Genomic DNA, 22,762 nt, shown 5'->3' with positions numbered 1-22,762 from the left:
GGAATGGGTTTTGGAGAGTGTGGGGCAATGATGATACTCTGGGGTGGACCTGATGGTTTCAAGGAACTCTGTACTGTCCAGTCCTCGACACACAGGACATACGGGAGCCTCAGTCAGGGCAGGAGCAATGAAGGCTGGAGGGAGAGAATACTGGGCTCAGAAATGCTGGGTTTTCCTTTGACCATTCACACACACCTCTTAGGAAAAATGATCTCTTATTACAGACTAACACACAAATGAGTTCAAAAGAATTACCCTACAATGGACTTAGAAGAAACAAAAAAGCCTCTATTGATAAACACAGGGTTCCCTCCTATGCAAATCCTTCTTCAGGCACTAGGTTGAAATCCCAGCCTTGGGCACTGAAGGCTATCAGTTCTCTTTGGACAGGGCTGTGGGTCCCTTGGGAAAGCACAGCTGTGGTCTAAAGATGCCATTGCTGTGTGTTCTCCTGTGCCTGATGACAGTTCCCCAAGGTGAGGGTCTCAGAGATCAGTGTGGAGTCTATGGGGATGGTTGTGACTGCAAGTGACAGACGGATTCCAATTATCTTTATTTATAGGCATCCTGCCCCTGGTGCAGCTTCAGGAGTCGGGTCCAGGATTGGTGGAACCCTCCGAGAAACTGTCCCTCACCTGCACTGTCTCTGGTTTCTCCATCACCAGCATTGGTTATGACTGGAACTGGATCTGCCAGACCTCAGTGGATGGGATACAGAGATTATGATGGTGATACAGATTATAACCCGTCCTTCCAAAGCCAACTCTCTATCACCAGAGACACATCGAAGAATCAGTTTTCTCTGCAGCTGAGCTCCGTGACTGCTGAGGACACAGCTGTGTATTACTGTGCAAGGATCACAGTGAGGGGAAGTCAGTGTGAGCCCAGACACAAACCTCCCCTGCAGGGGAGACATTGGGCAGCGGGGGGCTCACAGGTCCCACAGGACACACACACCCAGCCCTAGACAGGCACATGTGAATGACAGGGAAGATTTCCTGTTGAAATTAGGGCTTCCTCTCTTACATCTTAGCATCTCCAGGGACAGTTTTCCTCCTCCCACCCCACCCCCAGAGTTTCTCCTCACTGCAGGCTTGAATGGAGGAAAAAATATTAAAGTGACTCTGAAACTTCATACTCTTCCTGGATGACCCATTTTTCTTCTCGGCAAACAGATTACCATGGTCGTTCTCATCCTCTCTGTTACTCAAAATCTGTAGACAATGAAATACAGGCATGTACACATTCATGAGTGCAGAGCACGATTTCAATTGCTCTGAGCTCACTGATCTATTACAGCCCCTGGTTAGGACTCTGGAGGTCTCTCTGACTGCACTGTGGGTAGTAACTGACTAAAAATCTCTAAGTCTGAGAAAATAATTGAGGTGACTTTGGGGGTTAAACATGTGACATATCCTTCGTGATGCTTTCTCCCCACTGTGTCCCTTGATGCAGAAACAAGTGTTCCAGGCACAGAGGGGAACAGCTGAACAGGAATGAGCTGTCTGGTTCGAGGACTCCTTTGTAAGATTACTCATTGAAGTCCCAAGGAAGGGAACACATGTTGGAAAGAAAACTTTAATTTCCAAAAGATAGAAAATGTATCACAAGAGGAGGACATTGCAGGCTCATATTGCAGAATGTTTTTAGAACTGAGAATAGCATGACTTCTCACGTATTTTGAACCTGTGATAAGGGGAACTGGTTTCTAGAGAAAGTACATCCTGTTTGGTAGAGTGTCCGCAAAACAGAGGAAAACGCTCAGTTAGAAGCACAGACACAGTGGCTGCAAACATGGTCTCAAACTTAAGAGCAAGTGAGGATGGTTCAGGACTTGGAAGTTTACGTATTTCCTGTGAGACATTATGAGTAAAAGTGACTCAGAAACACCCAACAACATCTTTGATGGCGTGAGGTACAGAATATTGAGATTAATTTTGGTCAGCTAAGTGTAATTACCTAATATAATCACATATTATACCATTTTTAAATTTTAAAAATGTTAAAATTATTTAACATTTAAAATTCAATACATATAACATTCCTAATTAAGTTACAGCTACATGCTTTTCAATTAGAAAAACAATGTGTAATAAATAAGTAGTAAATACATATGCAAATAAAGGTTATTTACAACACCACTATCCCTGATGGCATAGTGGATTTCACATTGGGATGCTAAGTGCTAGGTCAGCAGTTCAGAATCACCAGCCACTCCAAGGGAGACAGATGAGGCTCGAAAAAAGATTCACAAGATTGTAAATTATAGTCCAAATAATAATTGTAATCCAAATCCAGAGGAGGAAATAGTATCAGAGCTTAATTGTGAGATTCTGGCATGCAGAAGGCCACGGAGGACAGTGGAAGTTCAAAATCCATGTGCAGGATCTCCACAGGGAATACACCTCCTGTGATTCCCTCTCACCGTAACTGAGGGATGGAAGAAGGTGGTGATCAGAGAGTATTGGAGAGATGACTGTAGGAGATCAAAATGACACATCTGGCTTGGATGATTAGCAATTTGTCATTCATTTGATCTCCCCTTTGATATACTTTGTGCTGAATCTGGGTTTTAACATTTTATGGGTTTATTTTTAAACATTTAGGGGGTTTATTTCTGCTATGTTTGTCATTGTTGGTAGCGTTTTTGATTCTCATATATTTTTATATGTTTCTTAGTTCATGAAGCACAGGGTGGGTGACTCTACAGAGTCAATAACTAGAATAAGGGTAATGGGAGCTTCAGCAAGAGAGGTGGGGAGGTAACAGAAAGGAGTTCAAGAAGGAAGAACATGTTTTCTGATTGTACAACACTGCTTCATATGATTTAACTATAGATGGGAAGATGTCTGGATTAGGTCCTAATAAAAGGGTTTTTGTTTGAAAGAAATAACATTTTAAAACATAGTAGCTGTGGAACAAATGTTTTAAAGCATTTTCATTTTGAATAATCTCAAAATTCATTTTAATAAAATAATATTGCAAATTAAATAAGAAATCTAACATTGATATAATGTTATCTACTTAATAATAAAATTTGCCAATTTCTCAATTAAAAAAAAGTTTTACGGTGCGTAAAACTCTAAGGAGCAGATCTACTCTGCTCTAGACAGTCACTATGAGTCAGAATTCACTTGGTGCCAGTGAGTTATGTTGTGTTTCCAATTTGAATCTTATTTTGGTTGCTTATGTCCATTAGTCTGTTTTCTGTATTTGGTTGAATCATATTTAATACGATTGTCAGGAATTGATCTTTTTTTCCCATTACCTTGGTCTCCATAGAATTGCCTACATTGTGTTTTAGGTTAATGATGCCATCTTTTTCTGTCGCATCACTGATGGTATTATTTATAATATCTTTATTAACGTGTTAATGGTTTTCCTTTTAAATATATTTTTTGTCTGTGCTTCAATTTACAAGGTAGCTTAGTGAAAATAACCTTATTCTTCCTTCCATCTGTATTTTTCCCTTCTTTTGTAGTGTAAGGACGACTTAACAGTGTATTTCTGTTAAACCAATGCCTGAGGTCACCAGCAAAAGCACAGCTTACACACAGGCATTGGATGCAACAGTTGTTTGCTCACACAGAGAAGAGACCGGAGCAGCTCATCATCAGGAGTGGGCTCCAGTCCCCACAGCCAGTGGTTTCACTCAGCGGCCAGGGCTGCAGTTGAACAACAGTGTTCCCTCCTCACCAGCAAAGATAGAGAAGTAGGGTTGTGCTAGGAGGTGGAATCTCCTGGAAGGCAGTGAGATGGTTTTGTTGTTGCTGTTTTGTATATTCCGTGTAATGTGAATAACAGTCAGGTTGGGGAATGCTAGCATGTGTTCAGAAGAAGGTAGAAGAGGTATGCTGTAGGACGCCAGCTCATAAAGAGTGTATTTGGATCCAGAAGCCTTGGGAAAGGCAGTCAGAGAGCAAGGTCATCACATTCCAGGAGCCAGACTGACACATTTGGTCCTAAGACCTAAGCACACCTGGGTCTGTTATGGACTCTGGGGAAGGACAGCAGACTGCACTTGAACTGCCTGCTTCCTCAATTTCCGATTCTTACTGGGGTTTATCTCAGATGTATATTGGCATTGGGGGTAACATTATTGAATTTTTGCTTTGTTTTTCTGTTTTACATTAGATGAAACGTGGAATTTATGAACATATAGACATAGCTAAGACAATAAGGGATTCTGGGGCCTGTAGTAGGGGGTGGCGGGGATAAAAGGGAACTGATGCCAAGGAGTTCAAGAAGGAAGAGAGTGTTTTGAAACTGATTTTGGTGACAATTATACAATACTGTTTGATGCACTTGAACTACGATTTGATAAGATTATTAGCACCAAATAAAATGGTTTTAGAGGAAAACTAAGAAAATAACTAAAATATTAAATACTATTCCATTACTAACAAGTTTTAATTTCATATTTCTGGCTTATATAACAATCTTCTATAGTTCAATATTTTCACTAGTTTTTTGAAGTGTTGTTCCCGTAAGACTTTCCATCAGTTTCTGATTATGAAGGAAAAAGTTATCTTTCATTTTTAACTTATTTTTTCTCATGGTACATGTACAGGCAATCAAATAATATTTTCAACATTCTTCTCATGCATAACTAAGTGGCATTAGATTGTCATTATGCTCAACAATTGCCAAAAACTGTAAAATTTCCTATCACACACATCACAGAAACCCATAAAAAAGAATTCTGACTTGACAATTTCCTCCTTAACATGTAATAAATAACTTTATTACTTTCTTGCTTCAATTATTTGAATAGAAGCCTGCTTTAAGGGCCTTTCTCTTCCTGTGGAAAGACTGAAAGCTAAACTCTGCTCCGTACCTCCCTTGTCTTTCAGGCAAATCTCTCTCTTAATCAGTATTTTATTGTGGAATGCATCTCAATATCGTATCTGTATAAATATCTGTGTCTATAGATCATACTTCCTTCCGCTGTACCGAATTCAGATTGTCTGCAAGTTGTAGCACTCTCTACCTCCAAAGCTGTTCACAGTGAGGGAGGGTCAGTGTGAGTCCACACATAAAACTAACCTCAGGGAGAAAGCGGACCTGCAGGGATGTTAAGAGCCACCAGCTTTGGGCCAAGAGAAGAAAGAAGTGAGGGCAGGAGCATGGATGAGGGACTGCAGTGCCGGGTCAGCTAGAACTGCTGTGCTGACCACTATGGTAACTCTACGGCCCAGGGCAGGAAACCTGCGGAGACAGTGCCAGGTAACACTCCTGACCAATAGCGTGAAAGCTTAGGGCCAGAAAAAATGTTGCTGTGCGACCCACAGAAGTTGGAGGACAGTGTGAGGCCAGGGAACACCTCTCCTGTAAGTGATGGGATGCTGTCAGCAGGGCGCTCTCTGAATACACTGAGCCCAATACCCACCCGGTACTAATTCATGGAAGAAAATGGAATTTCTTTTTATTTTTGTGGTTTCTTTTAGCCTCACAAATGACCCTGATGTTAGGAAACCTTTTCATTCCAACTCTAAATAGAGAACATAACATTGAAGTACCTTTTACTTCTTTCCAAATACTGTGAAATAAAACAGGGGAAAGAATTTGGGATGACATACACTTGTTTCCCTGTGTGTTCAGATGGATGAAAGATTCAGGTGGCCCCAGTCTTGATTCCAAACATGAGGATAGAGATGGTCTTTAATTTCAATAGATCATTTGGGTACTTTCGACGGGAATGCACATAAAGTTACATTGAACTTGAAATATGCACAGATGTGCATATGGTTGGTAGAGTGAAGACCTCATAGGACTGTGTTCTCCCAAGGACTCCACCAGCATCACGTTTCTCATCTGAGTGCCAGAGCTCTGGGCTCCATTTGGCCCTGTCCACCTTTACATACAAGTGCACCTCCCACATGCAAATACCAGCCCCGTGAAACCGCAGCGCGCATGTACTGAAAGTCCTATTCCTTTTCACCCGGAGAGCATTTTCTGGGTGTGACGAGTCTTATCCACAAGAACACAAATTGTGGGTGGGCTTCCTTTTCTGGTGGTGACTCCGGGAGGTAAGTGCTTCAGGCACTCCTACATGAAGTCTAGGGTGGCAGCATCGCAGCCCAGGACTCTGTTTCTCTTCATCCCCAGGTGTCCTGGCCCAGGTGCAGCTACAAGAGTCAGGCTCTGGACTGGGGAAGCCCTCACAGACCCTGTCTCTCACCTGTGCTGTCTCTGGATTCTCTTTAACCAGCTATGCTGTGCACTGGATCTGCCAGGCTCCAGGAATGGGACTGGAGAGGTTTGGTGTAATAGATACTGATGGGGGCACAAAGTATAATCCAGCTCTCCAATCCCGAGTCAGCATCACCAGGGACACCTCCAAGGGCAAAGCTTATTTAAAACTGAGCTCCGTGCATCCTGAGGACACTGCCCTGTATTACTGTGCCAGACACACAGAGATGGGAATTTGGTGTGAACCCAAACACAAAACTTAGTACATCAAGTCATGGTTTTAGGAGACGTGAAAGAGATGTCAGCGATGTTTTCCTCTCAAAAGCTGTAGTTTCCCCACCTTGTCAGCACCTCTCTAGGGACCACCAAGCACAGACTCTAGGGAACCTTCATGTATCTGAACTTGCCTTCTTCTCATTGGAATGGGCTTTGTCGATTTGGCCATTTATTGAAAGGCAGACTTCAAAGTAATAGTTATCAGTTCAATCTGTTGACAATTCAGGGAAATAACTAGTCCTGTTTTTTTGTCAGTTAGAAATATTATTTAAAAAAACCCAAACTGACTGCCATCAAGTTGTTAATTTATAGTGACGCCCATGTGGGTTTCTGAGATTCTAACTGCTTATCGGAGAAGAAAGCCCTGTCTATCTTGTTTGGAGTGGGCACTGGTATGCAGATCTCAGCCCAACACATAACCACTATGTCACTAATGTGAGTAAAAAAATATTAATGCAGGAAAAATTTCTCAAGTGAGCTCCAAATTTTCTCCAAGCCATCAGGTGGATGTTCAGTGTTTTCATTCCAGTGAACACTCACAAGTGTAGGTTTATGTAATAAATTTAACTTAGAATGATCTAAATAATACTGAATATGTTGAATTGTTATTGAGTTGGTTTCAACTCGCAGAGATCCCAGGTACAACAGGAATAAATACTGCCTGGAAGTGCACTGTGCTCACAGTGATTCCTCCGTTTGGACTCACCATAGCAGACTTTGTGACAATCCAGCTCCTGGAAAGACTCTCTTTTTCACCGACTCTAATTTACCAAGCACAAGACCATTCTCCGGGTTGTGGTGCTCCTACCGACATGTTCAAATGAGGGAGATAACGTCTGACTTGAATGCTTCCAAGAAGCCAGATGTGCTTATTCCAAGACAGACCTGTTTGTCCTTCAGGCAGCCCACAATACAGTTAATATTATTCTCTAACACCATAACCCAAGTGCATCAATTCTTTTGATATTTCTGGTAGGGTATTTGACCTTTCTTAGAGTCACTCTTAGTTATCCCAATTGTGGCAGCTGTTTCTGACACTACAGATACTGTCCAGGGTTGCTACAGAAAACACACAATATATAGGACAGCATACTCTACGTATGCAACAATGAATACTCAAGGAGCAAAAAATAGCAGTAGCACTGACGTTGAAGAAATCTACATGGTGTCTTAACACTGGACAATATGAACAGGAATGTTCATCTTTAGAATATTAAGTTGATGCATGTAAGTTATGCTCAGGAGAACCTGGACCAAAAAAGTATGTGGCACAATGATTAAATGCTCAACTTTGAGCCAAAAGGTTGGCAGTTCAAAACCATCCAGTGACTCCCTTGGTTAAAGACCTGCTAACTTTCTGCCATCAGTATTTCAGAAAAGAAAATCCTATTCAGACAGTTCTTCTCTTTCATGTTAAACTTCTTTACGAGTCTCTAACAACCATCCTGCGCCCATGTAACTTTGGATGCTTAAAGCTCTATAAATATGTAGACATATGCTACCAATAATTACCCAAGACACAGTGAACTTCAACGTAAGAGCAATGATAAAGACAGTGTATTCTGTTACATATTTCCCTTTGTTAGGTGTGTTTTCCTGCATAAAACACATACGATTTCCCAAGCACTGTTATTTAGCCTGGGAAGAATGTTGTGTATTTTGATTTCTTTTTTGTTAAGTGCCACAGAGTCAGTTCCTATTCTCAATGCCTCTCTCAGCATCATAATTGCAATGGATATTTTGAGCTCATTGAAACAGCCACTGTGTCAATCTATATAACGGGCCTTGGTCTTCATTGATCTCCTACTTTATCATGGTTGATATCTTTTTGAAGTGACAGGAATAAAAACTTTCCATGAAACAAGGTCTCACCATCCTTGATTCTAAAGCACTCACTGGCTGTACTCCCTTCAAAACAGACCTGTTTATCTTATTACCAGTCTGCCCCACAGTACTTTCATCATTCTTTTACAACACCATAAGTCAAAGGCCATCATTTTTTCTATGGCCTTCCTTTTCACAGTCGAGTTCATATCTATATAATAATATTGAAAATATCATGACTTGGCTTCTAAAAGTGACAGTTAAGAAACCTTGTACTATGGGCCTGTTGGTGCAGAGACAGGGCTATCGTGGTGCTGTGGGATCAGATGTGGTTGCTCACCACAAGGCCAGGGATTCAAACCAGACAAGGGGTCCTCCTGAGTAAGATGAACTTGTCTATTCCTGTAAATAATTATAGGCAGAGAAAGCCTAGCGAGCAGTCCTAACCAGTCTGATAGGATTACTATGAGTCAGAAAAGATGCACTCACAGTGGGTGTGGTTTTGGTGGAAGAGATTGTTCATTTCCGTGCATAAGCAAATGTGGCGAAGAAAGCTGATGGTGCCCGGCTATCAAAAGAGATAGTGTCTGGGGTCCTAAAGGCTTGAAGGTGAACAAGCAGCCATCTAGCTCAGAAGCAAAAAAGCCCACATGGAAGAAGCACACCAGCCAGTGCGATCACGAGGTGCCCAAGGGACCAGGTATAAGGCATCATGCAAAAAAAATATATATGTATGTGTGTGTATATCTATATATATGTATATATATATATATATATATATATATATATATATATATATATATACCATATTGAATGAAGGGGGAAGTGCAGAGTGGAGACCCAAGGCCCAAGTGTCAGCCACTGGAGATCCCCTCATAGAGGAGTTTAGGAGAGGAGATGGGTCAGTCAGGGTGCGAGGTAGTACCGATGAAGAACACAGCTTTCCCCCAGATACTGGATGCTTCCTCCCCACAACTACCATGATCTGAATTCTACCTTGCAGGGCTGGATAGGGCAGAGGTTGTACACTGGTACATATGAGGGCTAGAGGCACAGGGAATCCAGGGTGGATGATACCTTCAGGACCAAGGGTGTGAGGGGCGATGCTGGGAGAGTGTAGGGTGAGTGGGTTGGAAAGGGGGAACTGATGACAAGGATCCCCATGTGACCTCCTCCCTGGGAGAGGGACGGCAGAGAAGGGGGGTAAGGGAGACTCCGGATAGAGCAAGATATGATAAAACAACGATGTATAAATTACCAAGGGCACATGAGGGGGAGGAGCGGGGAGGGAGGGGGAAAAAAAAGAGGACCTAATGCAAAGGGCTTAAGTGGAGAGCAAATGCTTTGAGAATGATTGGGGCAGGGAATGTATGGATGTGCTTTATACAATTGATGTATGTATATGTATGGACTGTGAAAAGAGTTGTATGAGCCCCTAATAAAACGTTAAAAAAAAAAAAAGAACTGTGTATTTCTGGTTTCAAGGAAGCCATGTGAAGTCCAAAATGATGGAAGAGTCAACTTTTCATGTTGTCGATACCCAGTTTCACAAATATCCCATGAGATCTTGAAGCCAAGGTGATGTGACACTTGGATACACCACAGGGGATCAATGTAGTCTCCAGAATGCTTCTTGTAGTCTTATCATCTTGTAACTTTGGTTCTGCTTCCTTATTTCTGCCTGTCTGGATCAGCCTATTTATATGTTAGTCTCAAGTTCCCAATTGTCAGACTTGAGATGAAAGTATATTTAATGATCTAAGTGACCAACAAAACTCCAGTCACTGATCCCTCTGAGTACAACTGTGCTGGTAGGACACATTCAACGTGTACTTAACCAGCCTTTGTGAAGGCAGGCTGTCTAGGACGTTGCTTCATAGTCTCAGCCTAGAATTGTGTACTATCACTTTGTAGACAACAACCGGAAATATAGTAGGGACAGAAAATGGATTGAGAATAGTGGCAAGTGAATCCATCATTGAACTAATGAAAATTAGGAAATAAAATTTTCCACATTTAGTTCATGCAAAGGGATTCTCTCCTTTGTGAAATCTCTGATGTGCTTAAGACACCACTTCTGGCTGAAAGCTTTACTGCATTCATCACATGAAAGGTTTTCCTCCGGTATGAATTCATAGATAAGTTTTGAGATGTGCTTTCTGAATGAAGCCTTTGTCCCATTCACTACATATATGGGATTTCTCTCTCTCCAGGATGAGTTCGTGATGAACAATGAGCGCATTCTTCCTGAGAAAGGCTTCTCCACGTTCACCACATACATGGGGTTTCTCTGGAGTATGAGTTTGCTGATGCTCAGTTAGCTCACTGTACCAGATAAAGGCGTTTTTCCACATTCACCACATACATGGGTTTCTCTCCAGTATGAGTTCGCTGATGAACAGTGAAAGCAGTCTTTCCAATAAAGGCTTTTCCACTTTCACCACATACATGGGGTTTCTCTCTGGTGAGTTTCCTGATGAACAGGGAGCATGTACTTCCTGAGAAAACCTTTTCCACATTCATCACATACATGGGTTTCTCTCCAGTATGAGTTCATAGATGATAAGCGAGAGCAGTCTTTCCAATAAAGGCTTTTCCACATTCACCACATACATGGGGTTTCTCTCCAGTATGAGTTCGCTGATGATAAGTGAGAGCGATTTTCTGAATAAAGGCTTTTCCACATTCACCACATACATGGGGTTTCTCCCCACTATGACTTTGCTGATGAACAGTGAGAGCAGTTTTCCAAAAAAAGGCTTTCCCACATTCATCACATGCACGGGGTTTCCCTCCAGTATGAGTTCGTAGATGAGTTTTCAGATTTACTTTATGAGTGAAGCCTTTGCCACATTCACCACATATATGGGGTTTCTCTCTAGTATGAGCTCTCTGATGAACGGTGAGAAAAGACTTCCTGGTAGCGGCTTTTCCATATTCACGGCATACATGGGGTTTCTCTCCAGTATGAGTTTGCTTATGAACAGTGAGAGCATTCTTCCTGATAAAGGTTTTGCCACATTCATTACATATATGGGGTTTATCCCCAGTATGAGTTCGTAGATGAGTTTTGAGTTGTATTTTCTGAATGAAGCCTTTGCCACATTCACCACATACATGGGGTTTTTCTTCAGTATGAGTTTGCTGATGAACAGTGAGATCACTCTTCATGGTGAAGTCCTTCCCACATTCACTGCATACGTAGGGCATCCCTGCCACATGAGTTTCACAACATCCCTTGAGGTATGATTTACTGTGATAAGTTTTGCCACAATCCAAGCATTTATAAAGCTTTTGTCCTTCGTGAGATTTTTGATAATATTCATTGAGTTGGAACACGTTATTGTATTTTTGCCCACACTGACAGGTCTTATCTAGTATATGAATGAGCTGGCATTCATAGAGCAAAGACTCCTCAATGAAGGTCGTCCCACATTTATCACCAGTGTGTGGTTTCTCAATTTGATCAGATTCCTGATGCTGTGACTTCGAGATCCTGGATTGTTCACTCTCAGAGAATTTCATTTCAGTATAAAATTGCTCTTGCTCAGTGTGGAGGAAATTGTCCTCATCTTCCTTGAGCATAACTGACTTCTGTGTTTTGTTGCTTCTGTTCTGATTTAATTTCAGAATGATTAAATCTGATTTTACTATTTTTCCATGTAATCCAAACAACTCATACGTTTCCTTTGGAAGAAAATAATTTCTGTGCTGATAAACAGTACTTTCCAATGTATTAAATGTATACTATTGTTCCATTCTGTCCATGTATCTTTCACATTGCATGTGTTCAAGCAAATGGTCGGCATCTTTCTGGATTTCTATAAAAGAACAGAACATTGATTCTTTTCAAAATCTTGACTTACAATGGACTCCTTAAAATATGCATCGATACGAAGTAGATCTTTAGTGACAACCCTCTTATATGAATATAAATAAAACACTATGCTTGATGTTTATTGCTCATTGGAAGAAATACAAGCGTGTAAATAATCCAAATGGTAAAAATAGTTATTGTAGAACTCTGGTTGGATATGAAAGGATGAGTGAACACAGATTTGGCATTTGCTTAAAGAGGTATATGAAAATGAAACAACAAATGTAATAGAAGGAAGACACTGAGAACAATAGACCACAGGTCGGATAAGGCTTGCTAATTCCAGCCGGTAGGGGTTACATGTATTCTATTCATCAAGCTTTACTGAAAGACAACTGAGTACTACATAAAGTTGGAAATGTGAAAATTGCAGAATGTTCTACTTGGGGGAAAAGCATTTTTAGAAGTATATATGAAAGGTATTGTGGTACAGAAACATATGCTTTATGTTTATAGAGCCTATATTCTAGTTTACACCACTCATCTTTCAGTGTTGTCCTGCGGTGGCTTGCACGTTACTGTGATGGCAAAAGCAATGCCACCCAGTATTTCAAACAATAGAAGCAGGATCAGCCATGGTAGACAGGTCTTAGTGGAATCTGCAGAAACAAGGACTGGGAGGAAGACCTGGGGATCTACTTCTGGAACATGAACCCCTTAGGTTTAATGACAAGGAAATAACACTGACGAAGTACTAAATCCTCAAAGTAAAGTCAACAGTAATGACGCGAATGGAGGAAAACGTGACTGAAAATGAGAAAAAATAGCTGCACACATATTCTAAGAATGTGGAGATGGAATATATGAAGTATTATCAACAAAAATCTGCAAGTTTTCAAAACAAAATGGAATGTCTAAAAATCGATTGTGTATGATTATTAAACTTAAATAGACTGGTATTGTCTACTTATAATTACATAATCACGTGGTTTATAAGGCTAAGAATGACAAATGAAAGAAGCCTGGCATCGTATCCATCATCAAACAGTACATGGTAATATCTTCGCTAAAGAATAATTCTGTCAGTGGAAGGTTAATATTCATATGCCTGCAAGTAAGACCAGTTATAAGTGCTATTTAGATTGGTACACCAACTGTTTAAGCAAACGTAAACAGTGGGGGATCCAGCCCCACACTCAAATGGGCCCTTAGAAATAGTGTGTGCAATTAAGGAAGATAAAGCAGACAGCAAAACAGGGAAGAGTGGCCTCATCTCCAATCCCGGAATGAGACAGCGAGGTCATTTAACAGTGAGTTTATATAGTAGCGAGCCATGCAAGCCTTCAGAAGGCACGGACACAACAGAACGGAATAGTGTGAACGTGGGAATATCCTGCATTCTTTTAGAACACTTCATGGTAAGTATTAGGCTGTGGGAAACTGAGGACCTAGAAGAGAGGACACAGCCTAATTGCTTATTCTCAGAATTAAAGAAGATTGCAAGGCCAGGCATTTGGGTGGAGGGAGGAATTCACATTTGTAAATTGGAGAAGAATCCAAGTCACATTCTCCTAATTAAAAATTATCCTCACAATATCCTCTCATTATAGTATTACCTTAATGATACCTCATACAAGCACATGGCTTATTACTATCTGCCAGCAATTTTAACTACAAGAGCAGACATGTTGTTCTTGTTCTCGCCACTGAGGAGAGAGTACTTCAATTCACCTGCCCTCACAACTGGTTTTCAGTTGCTCACCCAATTATTTCAGGGACCCCCCCAGGGTAAAAGTCCTACCTACCTTGTTAGGTAGGTAGGTGTCTGTGTGTGTGTGTGTGTGTGTGTGTGTGTGCTGGGGGAGGAGCGGAGGGGTAGGGGGAGGGAGATTGCAAGCCCTGAGACTGTATAAATTGGTGAAAGAATATAAAGCCTTTTTATTTCTGCCCTTCAATTATACAACCCTCCCATAGGACCCATCCAGAGGGCATTTAAGAGACAAAGGGATACTTGACTCCTTGAGTGATAGCATCAAAGGGAACCTGATTGCTTTTTAAGCTAGGCATCTTTTAGCTGAGTAGCAAGAAGTGAGGCGCCTGTAGAAGCTGAATACTAACATCTTACTGGAGGGCAGTTGTGGAGAAAATTCTATCTGGAAATTGTGCATTTCAGCTCTAGCTTTATCCTTGGGACTTGTGGAGGTTTTCTTCTAACACTAGTACTGGTCTTCCAAGCCCTGAAGTCAGGAGTAAAGAGATAAGGCTGCTTTCATCCAGGTTCTCTTTTCCACAATAAAGAAATTGAGGGTGGGGAAGGGAGGGGATAAAGGAGAGCAGATAGAAAGGAAGTCAAGAGGAAAATGTTTTGAAACTGTGGTAGCAATTGTACAGTGATTGAACTATGAAATGTTATATCTGTAAGAGCTCCCCCAAAAAAGATTAAACATATATATTGAAAATTTCACATGACTTTTATAGTCTGATATTGATCAATCATACAATCATGTACACTGATGAACGTAACATTTGGGGAAGTTGTCAGTAGGTGGAAAATGTGACCTCCATGACAGAAAGGATATGCAAGTTTAGCAATAAAAATGTGAGATGAATGATGAATTCATACCAAATTTCTTATTAAACAACAGAAATGGAAACTATACATATGGATATTTCTGAATGGAACACATGAAAATCAAATCAACCACATCCCTAGAAAGAAATGGTGGAGAAGCTCATTAGTCAAAACATGTCCAGGGGTTAACTGTGGAACAGACCATCAATTGCTCAAATCCAAGTAGAAGCTAACCAAAATACCTAGATCACAGAGCTGAGAGACTATGTAAAGAATAAACTGGAGTAATAAAAGACTGATGACTGAAGACTAATGACTGAGACCAGATGAGTTCTGGGATGACACAAAAGAAATCATACATTTAGAAATCAAAAGGATACTTCAAAGACAAAAAAGAAAAGAGAACGATATTGATTATTCTATGCATTGTTTGAATTACAGTAAAAAATTCTGTTGGAATGTCCTGCAAAAATGTTCTTTAGAAGCAGCAAAGGTCATCTTTTGGGTTGAGGACCTGTTAAGAAGGGGTGGGCCTAAAGAAGGCACACTGCATAGTAAAGAATATAAAGCAGACATACGCTTAAGGAAAAATCAAAGAATACAGGATGTTTAAAATGCCCTTTCCACTTACAAAGTTATTGGAGGAACAGGCAACTTAAAAGAAAAATCTTACATGACGCACGTGGCCATGGTGCAATTCAAGCACAGGTGAGCCAATCTGGCCCAGCCCCTGGACCCGTAACCCTCAGTCCTGTGCTCATCTCCCTCCTGCCACAGGAACAATTAGAACGTGCCAGAAGTTCCTGATTCAGGTACAACGAAGACAGCTGTTGGGATTGCTGCGGAACTGCACTGACAGAGGAGCATGGAAGCCATCCTGAAATCCTCTCCAGGAAGCTGTTGGAAGAGCCAGACAGGAGCTTTCTGACAGTGGCAGTGAGGAGCCTGCGGTGGCCCCCAGTGAGCCTGTGCTTCCCAGTCCCAGGCAGACTCCGGGTCTGCCTCAGCAGCGCGCTCAGCTTTCCAGAGGCAGCATCTTCGGCCACAGCTCCAAACTGACTGAAGGGAAACAAATCCAAGTCATCTTCATCTGGTTGTATGCAGCCCCTCTGGGAAAAGCAGCCCTGCTGTTTTAGGCAGTTTTGTACTTAGCTGTCTGACAGGTCTGGTTTCTGAAGCGTTTTGCATCCTGTGATCAAAGTCCATTGTGCCTGCACTCCCAACCCGTCCCCTCCTTCCTCCCATGTGTATGCGCGTGTGCACACATTGGAAAGCGGCCTGTGTGATACTAGATGAAGTGTGAACAATTGGATTTCACTTTGAAAGTCTCTTGGGTGGGTCCTAAGCAGAGCAGGTCACTTAGAATTAAAGTATTTGTACTTTTCTAAGAAAAACAAAACAAAATCTTACAGGTAGAAAAAAATTGAAGGTGCGGTGCAAAATTATATGCTAAGCTGATAACAATTTCTTGCTAGGAAGGTGACTTTAGATACCTGAAAATAACCGAAGTCATAAATGTGTTTCACCAAAAGGAGCAAACTATGGAGAAACATGTCTGTTAAAGAATTCCAACAGACAAGGCAATTTGACCGTCTCTAAAAGAAAATAGAAAGAACTTATTTCACCAGAATGAAGAAAACTTTAAAGGAACAGGAGAACAAATGAGAGAATGGGCACCAAAATCTTTAGAGAAACTCAAAGGTGGGGAGCTAAGAAAGCACAAAGGAGGCCCATTTATGGTTCGAGTTGAACATCCAAGATGGTGCTCCATCTGTTTGGAGAGAAGTTTGCAAGATGGATATTCATAATAAGAGAGAAGCATATAAGAGAGGGAAAGTTTTGAGAATCTTAAAGAAAGAAAATTATGGAAGCAAACATACAATAGTATAAATCAAATAAATGGAAATTTAATCTCATTTAGAGCTACAGGGGTACTTTTCTCAACTGCTAGGAAAAGTGAGTGCTCACATTCAAAGAAGCACAGACTTTTATGCATTTTCCAACATCTATCATGGATGTGAGGCCTTCTGCCCGTTGAATCAATACCCCCAGCCTATTACCCTTAAGGTATTTTGACTATACACCTGATAAAATTCCACTATAGCTTGTTTCTAATACCGACCACAGTTCTCCTTGTTACAATTGAGAGAAAGATTCTGGGGTGACAACTAGATAACCTGTTCATGAGAAATTACACAATCTTAGACACACCAAAATTAACCTAAAGTTTGTAAAGCCTGCAGAATGTTGTATTTCTAGGAAAATAATGTTCAAAGGAACAAAGTGTTCTCTCAAGGGCAGAAGACCCAACCCACTAACTTAAGACAAGAGGATGCAATGAGAATCTACCTCTTTGAGAACACCACAGACACTGCAAAAATTTTAACACATAAGACAGGAAACGCCAATGACGAGGCCAATGACTTGAGAATTCTCCTCACCAATGGAAACCAGGTTGTGATAGTTCTCCAACATCACATCCTGATCTAGGGTCTTCTGAGCAGGGTTCAGGAGCTGCCATTCCTCCCAGGTGAACTTTACAGCCACATCGTTGAATGTCAGTGATTCCTGTAGAAAGAGGAGTCGATTTAATGGCGTATTTTATACTTGAAGATTTTTAAAATATATCTTACAGTAAAGAAAGCAAAACAGTAATAAAAACTATTGTGACAGTGCATTCCATAATGTGTGGAAAACTGAGGACTTGGTAGAAAGTATTTGACCTTATTTCTACATTCGCAATTATGGGGACAGAACACGAGCCCTATTTCCAGAAAGGTCCCCACTGTTCTAAGAAATGTTTTCAAATACACATTCATATAGCTCTCCATTAAGGAGCAGTGTTAAAGGAATTACCATAGTAGAAGAACAGTTTCCGTGCCTGGCTACTTCATTATGCCTGAAGGTTATCTGTAGATCAGAGAAATCAGGTTCTATAGCTAAGCCACCATAAATGTCACAAATACCTGGGGAGGGCTCAGGGTGGGATTGAAATCAACTAGCACTAGGTCAACAGGGTGACTCACCATCCTGCTTATTATGTTACCCGCTGATGATAGTACCCACTGACTATGTATGCGCTAACTGCATGACGTGCACGCCTATGGAAAGATCTGTAAACTCCAGTACATATACCCATTGGAAAATACATTCACTTTCTCAGTCCTGACATAGGTTGAGGAGCCCCGTGCCACACTGGTCTGTCTTTAATATTTGCCACAATTGCAATGTCGCTCCTGAGGATCACTGTTCGAGTGTAGCGGACTCCCGTGCTCTATAATAATGCACCCACTCATAACATTAGAATTTTGAGGTCCAGTGAAACTATCTGAATGAGCTAGAAATAGCCAAAATTTATGCTTCCACAAAGTAGATAAACACCTGTTTATTATCAAATGGAATTAGGACTTCTAGCAGTATCAGTGTCAACAATTATCAGGAAGAGTTCAGATGGGGGAGGTCAAACATACCTCAACTCTCCACATTTTTGTTAACTCTTAATCAAGTCATTCCTCCCACAGCACTCTATGTCTCATTGATAATCTGTTGCTACGGTCACACAAAACTCAACAGATTAAAGTGGTCTATTAATGAACAAGGTAAAACTCGGGTTCAGGAAAAAAAATATAACTGAGAACCAAGATCAAAATGTTCATAGGCAATATCTCCCTTCCTGGATGCAGTACAACTTTCTAAGCTCTTAAATGTCACCTTAGGACAAGCTCCTCGTGACAACCTTAGGACAAATTCTTCGCAGCCACTTTCAGACCAGATTGCCTTAACTTTAATTGCAAGGTCCTCTTGCACCTGCCATCTTCCACCACATGCTCTCCAAGGGGTCTTCGTAGTTTTGTTGGGTGGACCTCTGGAGCCCTCCTAACCTTGCCTAGGCAGGGAAGGTGCTAGGTTGACCCAAGAAGCCATCATATCAAGAGGGAGAGAGAGAGAACTGCCTGCACGCATGGTATAAGAAAAGACAGTGAGACATTGGTTTGTTGATTTGGCTTTGTTAGACCCTGAAGCCACATAGTTCACATTGATCCCATGGATTAGGGATTTGCCAATTTCAAGAAATGCATGAGCCATTTCCTTGAACACCTGTGAACCCCCTGTGTGACCTGACTTGAGAACTTCCCCTACTCCATGAGTCAACAGCTTGCGGTATGACTTTCCCATTTGGGTTCCTCATCCCCTGCAACTTATTATCTGACCAGATTCAACAACTTCACTTTGTGAGGCAGTGGACTGTTGTCTGCCCTGATGATCTGGTTCATCAGCCTTTGCAAACACATGAATGAGGAGAACCGTACAGATTGATCCCTGACCTCTATACAGATTAGGGACTCACCAGAATCCACATCTTGATGAGGTATTTGTTTACTTGACGAATATTTAGCTTTGTGAGATGCTACAAAGTAAATCATGGAACACCGTGAACCTCTATCTCATAGGCACTCACTCATCTACTGCTGGTTCTGCAAAATGAACGTTAATATTCATGGTTCAAGAGCTAGACTGATGGAGATAATGACCAGGGCAGAAGGGACACAGTGACAGAGTCAACGGTTACAGGTCCAGAAAGGACTTTTCAGCCAAGATAGTGGGGCAGGCAAGCAAGATCAAGAGGAGGATATCCCCCAAGGAGATGAGAGAAGGCTAGACAGATGGAACTATGAAATGAGCCTGCCTCCGTGGGTAAAATGTCTGAGAGGGACCGAAAGAACAAGCCTGCCCTGAAGAAGAGCAAAATTTTCTATATGGCTCTTTAATATGAATCCCAATGTGCAGCCTATTCATTCTGATACCAAATTATATGCTGTTACTTAATAAAACTTGTACCTGTGGCTCTGGACTGTACATTTGCACATGGCCACTGCAAAAAGTTAATGAGCACAGTAGGAGAGGACTGTGGGAACAATAACTGGTGCCATCACTGGAAAAGTATGGAGAGTACAGGTATGCTTAAGCTCTGCCTCATATGAATCCGACCTGACGTTGATGGTTGATTCTCTCTCCTGCATCTATAGTTAGAGGAGGGGAGAAGATGTCAATCATTTTTGAACCACTGTTGGCTGAGGTTAAAAATTTGGGTTTTCAATTTTAGATTCATTAATGAAAATGCGGCTCTTTGGGAGATTATGTAACACATCACCTTCAGAAAGAAGCATTAAAGAAACTTAGTCAAACAAAAATCTCATGGAATACAGACACTTCTAAAGAAATGATCTTATTTCCCCTTAAAAACTAGGCATAGCCTATAATTTGAATGACTGCCATAGTTTGGCCATAGAATAATGATTTAGATGATAATGTGATCCCAAGAATCTTCAGAGACGCATTATGTTCAATGTCTCCTAATCTCAAGCCCAATGCTGAAATCAGAGTTCAAGTTTATCTCTAACGTCTACAATTTCAAATTTCCACTTTTCCAATGAACTGGATCTGTATTATGCAGGTTTCCACAATCCCAGTATGAAATATAGAAAAGGATAAAACACATCAGAATCACCTGGGCCTTGGTCATTTTCTTCGGTCCTTAGAACACTGCCAGCAACTGGGATACTCTATGTTTGTCTTATCTGGATCAGCAATAAAGATGTTCACAAATTTCAATCTCTTATGAGGACATCCCAGAAATAATAATACCAAAATCAGGAACTTCTTCCTCCTTCCTGTACGCCGCTGCTGGTGATACACAATCTGCAAGCTGATGGGAGAATACAATGTGAATAACACATAATCTGTAGGTCCAAAAGCTATAACAATTCCCTTCCTCTGATTGCACAAAGTCCTCAATACTGTTAACTGTGCCCTTACTGAGTGATGGAAAAATGATTTTATCATGAGCAATAAAATCTAAAACTCATAATCTTCAGACATGTGAGTAAAGATGGCTTTATAATAAATAGAGATTGGACAATCAAACATACATTGGACAAAGTCAAATAAGCTGTGAAAAAGAAACAAAAAGCAGGATCCCTACCTCACAGCACACGTAACTATCAATTCCTTACTGTGTGATTCTCAAGGAGAATGATAAATCAATGAACCTTGAAGATGGTTATGTTAATTAAAGCAGCTGGAAACATTTTAAAAGGGCTATATAAAAAAGCTAGTATGAAGTGAACACTATTTTCTAGAGGAACTATACATTGTAAAATCACTTTAGAAACACTGTAAAACTTCCCATCAAGTAGAGTTAGATGTATAAGCTGCTGAGGGGACACAGGAGAACTGCTCGACCGAGTTTCAAAGACTGTAAAGACATGACAAGCAGTTAATAGGTATGTACCTCTAACCTGGAGATTAGCAGTCCAACCCTTAACACACGTCAAAACAAGGGTTCCATATAAACACTTATATATCATCTATTACATTGAATTTTTTTTATATACAGCTTTCCTCAAGTTCCTAAATGCTTCTTTTCCCCCTCAACCCCAACCCCAAGTATCATGATCTGAATTCTACTTTGCAAGTAGGGATAGAGCAGAGGATGTACACTGGTGCAGACAGGAGTTGGAAGCACAGGGAATCCAGGGCGGATGAAACCTTCAGGGTCAGGGGAATGAGTGGTGATACTGGGAGGGTAGAGGGAGAGGGGTTGGAAATAGGGAACCAATTACAAGGATCAACATGTGACCTCCTTCCTGGGGGACGGACAACAGAAAAAGGGGTGAAGGGAGATGTCAGGCAGGGCAAGATATGACAAAACAATAATTTATAAATTATCAAGGGCTCATGTGAGAGGGGGAGCGGGAGGGAGGGGGAAAATAGGGGACCTGATGCAAAGGGCTTAAGTGGAGAGAAAATGTTGTGAAAACGATGAGGGCAAAGATTGTACAGATGTGCTTTACACCACTGATGTATGCATGGACTGTGATAAGAGTTGTATGAGCCCCTAATAAAACGTTTTAAAAAAATAGATTGAAATTTATGTGCAGATTTTGGAATGAAGTAAGAAGTATATATCCCCATAGTGAGTGCACTTTTGAATCCAAAGATAAATGATGTTTTAATGTAGCATTATTTGTAGTAACGTAATGCAGTTTGACAGTTGACCTAGGCAGGCCCGTAGAGAGGAGCTGGCTGGAAAGGAGTGCAGGCAATCTACTTCAAAGGCATTCTCCCCTGGGGGAAGATGATCTACATCTTTGGATAATTATCAGAAAGGATTCAATGGAGACCTAATCAAAGCGGGGACACAGCAAACAGACACTCTCTCTGTTGTCACTGTCATCAGCAACCGAAACCTAAAACCCAACTCACTGCCATCAAGCAGGTTCCCGCTACAGCAACCCTTTAGGAGGTGGACCTGCCCCTGGTGAGTTTCTGAAACTGTAGCCCTTTACAAGAGTAGAAACCCTGTCTTTCCCCCAGGTGTTACTTGTAATTCTGAACTGCTGACCCTGCAGGTAGAAGCCCAATCTGTAACCACTAGGCCTTTTGCAAATTGATTACTTACCCAGTGAATTCTATCATTCAGGGAGATGAGATGAGACATTGGACCATGATGGACAGGACAGCATGGGCCCCTGTACACTGGCGCTCTCCTGGGGTCAGACCCCAGGAAGCATGGATCCCTACTTCCCCTCAAGCTCCTCCACCCTGGCCCCACCCCCAGGAGCCCCAGGGTTGCTCACCCTGCTTGGAGTCAGGTGAATGGATCTGGTTCACAACCCAGTCAGAAGTTGAAATCTTTCTTGTGAGGCTTCAATGTGCAAGACAGTAGTAACTGACTTCTAACTCCATAGACTGGACTGCATTTCTCAGTGCCAAATCTTTGTTGATGAGCAGACAATTTTGAGAAACATGTCAAGTTCTTGGCCTATACTTCTTGAGCTAAATAGTGACCACCCCGAACCCTTGGAATCAAAACCATGCCCTTATCTGAGGGTGCTTGCATTAAAAACAGAGCCCACTCTACATTTACAGAGCAATTTTACCAATTTCTCAAATATAATTATCAACTTTGGATCCACATCCTATAAGTATACAATATTCATTTTCAGAATAAAGTGCAAGTATTTTTTTTAATAAATCATTTTATCGGGGCTCATAAGACTCTTATCACAATCCATACA

At 41.3% G+C, this 22,762-nt stretch overlaps 1 long non-coding RNA gene across 1 annotated transcript; it reads right to left on the bottom strand.

The window, feature by feature from the left end:
- Positions 1-17,122: 17,122 nt before the first annotated feature.
- On the bottom strand, positions 17,123-22,453 carry LOC142427268 (uncharacterized). The gene is made up of 3 exons (XR_012780028.1): positions 22,322-22,453; positions 20,191-20,388; positions 17,123-17,249 (listed from the first exon to the last, which is right to left on the bottom strand). It is a non-coding gene; the product is annotated as an uncharacterized LOC142427268 (long non-coding RNA).
- Between the last annotated feature and the right edge of the window lie 309 nt (positions 22,454-22,762).

The sequence above is a fragment of the Tenrec ecaudatus genome, chromosome 15 (genome assembly GCF_050624435.1).
Source record: "Tenrec ecaudatus isolate mTenEca1 chromosome 15, mTenEca1.hap1, whole genome shotgun sequence".
Lineage (NCBI taxonomy): Eukaryota > Metazoa > Chordata > Mammalia > Afrosoricida > Tenrecidae > Tenrec > Tenrec ecaudatus.
Note: the sequence above shows the minus strand (reverse complement) of the source record. Positions and strands in the feature narration are given on the sequence as shown.